The following is a 7,165-nucleotide window of genomic DNA, read 5'->3' as shown; positions in this document are numbered from 1 at the left end:
CAGCGTGAGGGTTAATGAAATTTGAGTGCAGGAGTTACGGGTTCATCGTTCTAAGGTAATCAGCTGGAGGGTTGATGAAATTCCGGCGTAGTACTTCGGAATTAAAAAGTGTCAGGGGAACCAGTTCGATGATTGATGAAATTCGGGTGTAGGAGTTCGGGGTTAGAGCGTGGCAGGGTAACCAGCTCGAAGATTGATGAAATTGGAGTACAGGAGTTACGGGTCCAGCATGGCAACGTAATCAGCTCGAGGGTTAATGAAATTCGTGTGTAGTAGTTCGGGGTTAGAGCGTGGCAGGGTAACCAGCTCGAGTGGTAAGGAAATTGCGGTTAAGAGTTTGGGGTTACAGAGTGGCAGTGTAATCAGCTCGAGCGTTGATGAAATTCGGGTGTAGGAGTTCGGGGTTAGAGCGTGGCAGGGTAACCAGCTCGAGTGTTAAGGAAATTGGGGTTAAGAGTTTGGGGTTACAGCGTGGCAGGGTAACCCGTTCGAAAGTTGATGAATATCGTGTGTAGGATTTCGGGGTTAGAGCGTGGCAGGGGAACCAGGTCGAGCGTTAGTGAAATTCCGGTGTAGTAGTTTGGGGTTCGTGCGTGGCAGGGTAACCAGCTCGAGGGTGAAGGAAATTGCTGTTAAGAGTTTGGGGTTACAGCGTGGCAGGGTAACCAGTTCGAAGGTTGATGAATATCGGGTGTAGGAGTTCGGGGTTAGAGCGTGGCAGGGTAACCAGCTCGAGTGTTAAGGAAATTGCAGTTAAGAGTTTGGGGTTACAGCGTGGCAGTGTAATCAGCTCGAGTGTTGATGAAATTCGGGTGTAGTAGTTTGGGGTTCGTGCGTGGCAGGGTAACCAGCTCGAGGGTGAAGGAAATTGTGGTTAAGAGTTTGGGGTTACAGCGTGGCAGGGTAACCAGTTCGAAGGTTGATGAATATCGGGTGTAGGAGTTCGGGGTTAGAGCGTGGCAGGGTAACCAGCTCGAGTGTTAAGGAAATTGCAGTTAAGAGTTTGGGGTTACAGCGTGGCAGTGTAATCAGTTCGAAGGTTGATGAATATCATGTGTAGGATTTCGGGGTTAGAGCGTGGCAGTCTAACCAGCTCGAGGGTTGATGGAATTGGAGTGCAGGAGTTACGGGTTCATCGTGGCAAGGTAACTAGTTCGATGATTGATGAAATTCGGGTTTAGGAGTTCGGGGTTACAGCGTGGCAGTGTAATCAGCTCGAGGGTAGATGAATTACGTGTGTAGGATTTAGCGGTTAGAGCGTGGCAGTCTAACCAGCTCGAGGGTTGATGGAATTTGAGTGCAGGAGTTACGGATTCACCGTGGCAAGGTAATCAGCTGGAGGGTTGATGAAATTCCAGTGTAGTACTTCGGAATTAAAAAGTGTCAGGGGAACCAGTTCGATGATTGATGAAATTCGGGTTTAGGAGTTCGGGGTTAGAGCGTGGCAGGGTAACCAGCTCGAGTGTTATGGAAATTGCGGTTAAGAGTTTGGGGTTACAGCGTGGCAGTGTAATCAGCTCGAGGGTAGATGAATTTCGTGTGTAGGATTTAGCGGTTAGAGCGTGGCAGTCTAACCAGCTCGAAGGTTGATGGAATTTGAGTGCAGGAGTTACGGATTCACCGTGGCAAGGTAATCAGCTGGAGGGTTGATGAAATTCCGGTGTAGTACTTCGGAATTAAAAAGTGTCAGGGGAACCAGTTCGATGATTGATGAAATTCGGGTGTAGGAGTTCGGGGTTAGAGCGTGGCAGGGTAACCAGCTCAAAGATTGATGAAATTGGAGTGCAGGAGTTACGGGTTCAGCGTGGCAAGGTAACTAGTTCGATGATTGATGAAATTCGGGTTTAGGAGTTCGGGGTTAGAGCGTGGCAGGGTAACCAGCTCGAGTGTTAAGGAAATTGCGGTTAAGAGTTTGGGGTTACAGCGTGGCAGTGTAATCAGCTCGAGGGTTGATGAAATTCGGGTGTAATAGTTTGGGGTTCGTGCGTGGCAGGGTAACGAGCTCGAAGATTGATGAAATTGGAGTGCAGGAGTTATGGGTTCACCGTTGTAAAGTAATCAGCTGGAGGGTTGATGAAATTCCGGTGTAGTACTTCGGAATTAAAAAGTGTCAGGGGAACCAGTTCGATGATTGATGAAATTCGGGTGTAGGAGTTCGGGGTTAGAGCGTGGCAGGGTAACCAGCTCGAGTGTTAAGGAAATTGCGGTTAAGAGTTTGGGGTCACAGCGTGGCAATATAACCGGCTCGAAGGTTGTTGAAATTTGGGTAGAGGAGTTCGGGGTTAGAGCGTGCAGGGTAAACATCTTGAGGTTTAAGGAAATTGGGGTTAAGTGTTTGGGGTTACATCGTTGCTGTGTAACTAGCTCGAAGATTGATGAATTTCGTGTGTAGGATTTAGCGGTTAGAGCGTGGCAGTCTAACCAGCTCGAGGGTTGATGGAATTTGAGTGCAGGAGTTACGGATTCACCGTGGCAAGGTAATCAGCTGGAGGGTTGATGAAATTCCAGTGTAGTACTTCGGAATTAAAAAGTGTCAGGGGAACCAGTTCGATGATTGATGAAATTCGGGTTTAGGAGTTCGGGGTTAGAGCGTGGCAGGGTAACCAGCTCGAGTGTTATGGAAATTGCGGTTAAGAGTTTGGGGTTACAGCGTGGCAGTGTAATCAGCTCGAGGGTAGATGAATTTCGTGTGTAGGATTTAGCGGTTAGAGCGTGGCAGTCTAACCAGCTCGAAGGTTGATGGAATTTGAGTGCAGGAGTTACGGATTCACCGTGGCAAGGTAATCAGCTGGAGGGTTGATGAAATTCCGGTGTAGTACTTCGGAATTAAAAAGTGTCAGGGGAACCAGTTCGATGATTGATGAAATTCGGGTGTAGTAGTTTGGGGTTCGTGCGTGGCAGGGTAACCAGCTCGGAGATTGATGAAATTGGAGTGCAGGAGTTACGGGTTCAGCGTGGCAAGGTAATCAGGTCGAGGGTTAGTGAAATTCCGGTGTAGTACTTCGGAATTAGAGCGTGTCAGGGTAACCTGTTCGATGATTGATGAAATTCGGGTGTAGGAGTTCTGGGTTAGAGCGTGGCAGGGTAACCAGCTCGAGTGTTAAGGAAATTACGATTAAGAGTCTGGGGTTAAAGCGTGACAATGTAACCAGCTCGAGGGTTAAGGAAATGGGGGTTAAGTGTTTGGGGTTACATCGTTGCTGTGTAACTAGCTCGAAGATTGATGAATTTCGTGTGTAGGATTTCGGGGTTAGAGCGTGGCAGGGTAAACAGCTCGAAGATTGATGAAATTGGAGTGCAGGATTTACGGGTTCAGCGTGGCAAGGTAATCAGCTCGAGGGTTAATGAAATCCGGATGTAGTAGTTCAGGGTTAAAGCATGGCAGGGTAACCAGCTCGAGGGTTAAGGAAATTGCGGTTAAGAGTTTTGGGTTACAGAGTGGCAGTGTAATCTGCTAGAGGGTTGATGTAATTCGGGTGTAGTAGTTTGGGGATCGTGCGTGGCAGGGTAACCAGCTCGAAGATTGATGAAATTGAAGTACAGGAGTTACGGGTTCAGCGTGGCAAGGTAATCAGGTCGAGGGTTAGTGAAATTCCGGTGTAGTACTTCGGAATTAGAGCGTGTCAGGGTAACCAGTTCGATGATTGATGAAATTCGGGTGTAGGAGTTCGGGGTTAGAGCGTGGCAGGGTAACCAGCTCGAATGTTAAGGAAATTGCGGTTAAGAGTTTGGGGTCACAGCGTGACAATATAACCAGTTCGATGATTGATGAAATTCGGGTGTAGGAGTTCGGGGTTAGAGCGTGGCAGGGTAACCAGCTCGAGTGTTAAGGAAATTGCGGTAAAGAGTTTGGGGTTACAGCGTGGCAGGGTAACCAGTTCGAAAGTTGATGAATATCGTGTGTAGGATTTCGGGGTTAGAGCGTGGCAGGGGAACCAGGTCGAGCGTTAGTGAAATTCCGGTGTAGTAGTTTGGGGTTCGTGCGTGGCAGGGCAACCAGCTCGAGGGTGAAGGAAATTGCGGTTAAGAGTTTGGGGTTACAGCGTGGCAGGGTAACCAGTTCGAAGGTTGATGAATATCGGGTGTAGGAGTTCGGGGTTAGAGCGTGGCAGAGTAACCAGCTCGAGGGTTAAGGAAATTGCGGTTAAGAGTTTTGGGTTACAGAGTGGCAGTGTAATCTGCTAGAGGGTTGATGTAATTCGGGTGTAGTAGTTTGGGGATCGTGCGTGGCAGGGTAACCAGCTCGAAGATTGATGAAATTGAAGTACAGGAGTTACGGGTTCAGCGTGGCAAGGTAATCAGGTCGAGGGTTAGTGAAATTCCGGTGTAGTACTTCGGAATTAGAGCGTGTCAGGGTAACCAGTTCGATGATTGATGAAATTCGGGTGTAGGAGTTCGGGGTTAGAGCGTGGCAGGGTAACCAGCTCGAATGTTAAGGAAATTGCGGTTAAGAGTTTGGGGTCACAGCGTGACAATATAACCAGTTCGATGATTGATGAAATTCGGGTGTAGGAGTTCGGGGTTAGAGCGTGGCAGGGTAACCAGCTCGAGTGTTAAGGAAATTGCGGTAAAGACTTTGGGGTTACAGCGTGGCAGGGTAACCAGTTCGAAAGTTGATGAATATCGTGTGTAGGATTTCGGGGTTAGAGCGTGGCAGGGGAACCAGGTCGAGCGTTAGTGAAATTCCGGTGTAGTAGTTTGGGGTTCGTGCGTGGCAGGGTAACCAGCTCGAGGGTGAAGGAAATTGCGGTTAAGAGTTTGGGGTTACAGCGTGGCAGGGTAACCAGTTCGAAGGTTGATGAATATCGGGTGTAGGAGTTCGGGGTTAGAGCGTGGCAGAGTAACCAGCTCGAGGGTTAAGGAAATTGCGGTTAAGAGTTTTGGGTTACAGAGTGGCAGTGTAATCTGCTAGAGGGTTGATGTAATTCGGGTGTAGTAGTTTGGGGATCGTGCGTGGCAGGGTAACCAGCTCGAAGATTGATGAAATTGAAGTACAGGAGTTACGGGTTCAGCGTGGCAAGGTAATCAGGTCGAGGGTTAGTGAAATTCCGGTGTAGTACTTCGGAATTAGAGCGTGTCAGGGTAACCAGTTCGATGATTGATGAAATTCGGGTGTAGGAGTTCGGGGTTAGAGCGTGGCAGGGTAACCAGCTCGAATGTTAAGGAAATTGCGGTTAAGAGTTTGGGGTCACAGCGTGACAATATAACCAGTTCGATGATTGATGAAATTCGGGTGTAGGAGTTCGGGGTTAGAGCGTGGCAGGGTAACCAGCTCGAGTGTTAAGGAAATTGCGGTAAAGAGTTTGGGGTTACATCGTTGCTGTGTAACTAGCTCGAAGATTGATGAATTTCGTGTGTAGGATTTCGGGGTTAGAGCGTGGCAGGGTAACCAGCTCGAGTGTTAATGAAATTCGGGTGTAGTAGTTCAGGGTTTAAGCATGGCAGGGTAACCAGCTCGAGGGTTAAGGAAATTGCGGGTAAGAGTTTGGGGTGACAGCGTGGCAGTGTAATCAACTCGCGGGTTGATGAAATTCGGGTGTAGTAGTTTGGGGTTCGTGCGTGGCAGGGTAACCAGCTCGGAGATTGATGAAATTGGAGTGCAGGAGTTACGGGTTCAGCGTTTCAAGGTAATCAGCTCGAGGGCTAGTGAAATTCCGGTGTAGTACTTCGGAATTAGAGCGTGTCAGGGTAACCTGTTCGATGATTGATGGAATTCGGGTGTAGGAGTTCGGGGTTAGAGCGTGGCAGGGTAACCAGCTCGAGTGTTAAGGAAATTACGATTAAGAGTCTGGGGTTAAAGCGTGACAATGTAACCAGCTCGAGGGTTAAGGAAATTGGGGTTAAGTGTTTGGGGTTACATCGTTGCTGTGTAACTAGCTCGAAGATTGATGAATTTCGTGTGTAGGATTTCGGGGTTAGAGCGTGGCAGGGTAAACAGCTCGAAGATTGATGAAATTGGAGTGCAGGATTTACGGGTTCAGCGTGGCAAGGTAATCAGCTCGAGGGTTAATGAAATCCGGATGTAGTAGTTCAGGGTTAAAGCATGGCAGGGTAACCAGCTCGAGGGTTAAGGAAATTGCGGTTAAGAGTTTGGGGTTACAGCGTGGCAGGGTAACCAGTTCGAAGGTTGATGAATATCATGTGTAGGATTTTGGTGTTAGAGCGTGGCAGGGTAACCAGCTCGAAGATTGATGAAATTGGAGTGCAGGATTTACGGGTTCAGCGTGGCAAGGTAATCAGCTCGAGGGTTAGTGAAATTCCGGTGTAGTACTTCGGAATTAGAGCGTGTCAACCAGTTCGATGATTGATGAAATTCGGGTGTAGGAGTTCGGGGTTAGAGCGTGGCAGGGTAACCAGCTCGAGTGTTAAGGAAATTGCGGTAAAGAGTTTGGGGTTACAGCGTGGCAGGGTAACCAGTTCGAAAGTTGATGAATATCGTGTGTAGGATTTCGGGGTTAGAGCGTGGCAGGGGAACCAGGTCGAGCGTTAGTGAAATTCCGGTGTAGTAGTTTGGGGTTCGTGCGTGGCAGGGTAACCAGCTCGAGGGTGAAGGAAATTGCGGTTAAGAGTTTGGGGTTACAGCGTGGCAGGGTAACCAGTTCGAAGGTTGATGAATATCGGGTGTAGGAGTTCGGGGTTAGAGCGTGGCAGGGTAACCAGCTCGAGTGTTAAGGAAATTGCGGTAAAGAGTTTGGGGTTACAGCGTGGCAGGGTAACCAGTTCGAAAGTTGATGAATATCGTGTGTAGGATTTCGGGGTTAGAGCGTGGCAAGGTAATCAGGTCGAGGGTTAGTGAAATTCCGGTGTAGTACTTCGGAATTAGAGCGTGTCAACCAGTTCGATGATTGATGAAATTCGGGTGTAGGAGTTCGGGGTTAGAGCGTGGCAGGGTAACCAGCTCGAGTGTTAAGGAAATTGCGGTAAAGAGTTTGGGGTTACAGCGTGGCAGGGTAACCAGTTCGAAAGTTGATGAATATCGTGTGTAGGATTTTGGTGTTAGAGCGTGGCAGGGTAACCAGCTCGAAGATTGATGAAATTGGAGTGCAGGATTTACGGGTTCAGCGTGGCAAGGTAATCAGCTCGAGGGTTAGTGAAATTCCGGTGTAGTACTTCGGAATTAGAGCGTGTCAACCAGTTCGATGATTGATGAAATTCGGGTGTAGGA

This window comes from Phymastichus coffea, unplaced genomic scaffold, assembly GCF_024137745.1.
Source record: "Phymastichus coffea isolate CEN01 unplaced genomic scaffold, Cenicafe_Pcof_1.1 PCOF00021, whole genome shotgun sequence".
Taxonomy (NCBI): domain Eukaryota; kingdom Metazoa; phylum Arthropoda; class Insecta; order Hymenoptera; family Eulophidae; genus Phymastichus; species Phymastichus coffea.
Note: the sequence above shows the minus strand (reverse complement) of the source record.